Below are 1,082 nucleotides of genomic sequence, written 5' to 3' on the forward strand. Positions count from 1 at the left end.
AATTTCTTCAACAAAAGTAAATATTTGTTCTAAACGGCCCCTTCTATTAGCTCTGCTCACCCAATTTTGTGCTGCTTTGTTTTATTATATTGTATATTATTTTATTTTTGTTATATTGTTAGTGAAAGGCCTGCTAATTAAGCTGTATGGATGAACTATATTTCTTTACATCGCCGGTGAAGCGTCGATTTTGAATCGTCTGAAGTCTTCTCGTTCATTCTTTTTCTGAATAGATACCATGATACCTACGCCACCTTTTCTCTACCAATGTTCACGAACGGGCTCGTGAAACCCGGAAATGTTCCACCACTTTCGGTTGTTTCTTCCAGGACAGCGGGCTAAAATCTACTCCCTTCGCAAAGCACATAACCCTCTTGCGCGTTTTCGTAGTAGATTTGTTCCAAAGCCTATAATTAAGCTTATAATTAAGCCCCTCCCTCCACACGCTAACACACATTTTAAGATTTGTCTCCAGATGATCAATAACCAACCCGATGAGACTACGAGTTCCTCGTACAACGCATGAAAATAAGGAGAGAACGAGGATTCCGTAATTATTCACGAAGCTCATAAGCAAACAAGAACCGTTTTAATTTAGGCAGAATCAAACATGCACCGCATTTTAATCAAATGTGAACTCGGAGCGATGTAGTGTTCTGGGGCTTTAAGAAAAATACTCTTTGAATAACGGTCCTGTAGTGCTTTCAAGCAACTGCCTAATTTTCTACAAAGCCCGTAATTATTGGCCTTTGAAATGTCTCCCGCAGGTAATCACAAAAGTGCTTCGTCTGAGCTCAGAAATCAACTCCGTAATACGTTGCATCCTAGTACCCTTCCTGAGCTCTCAAGAGCTTGCGTAAGATTTCTTTAAAAAGGTTTCAAATAACCTTCACAGTTATGTCGTACATCTCCCACAACACACCTGTCTTCCTTACGCAAACCGGCTGTCTATATCATGTTTAGCTTTCCCTGGACACAGGGCAAACAACATTGGTGCATCGTATAACGCCCCTAAATATGCAGAAAGCGTCTTATTCAGCAATTGCTTGCAAAACTAGTATGAAGCAATGTATTTCAAACAC

The sequence above is a fragment of the Dermacentor variabilis genome, chromosome 2 (assembly GCF_050947875.1).
Source record: "Dermacentor variabilis isolate Ectoservices chromosome 2, ASM5094787v1, whole genome shotgun sequence".
NCBI classification, from domain to species: Eukaryota; Metazoa; Arthropoda; class Arachnida; order Ixodida; family Ixodidae; genus Dermacentor; species Dermacentor variabilis.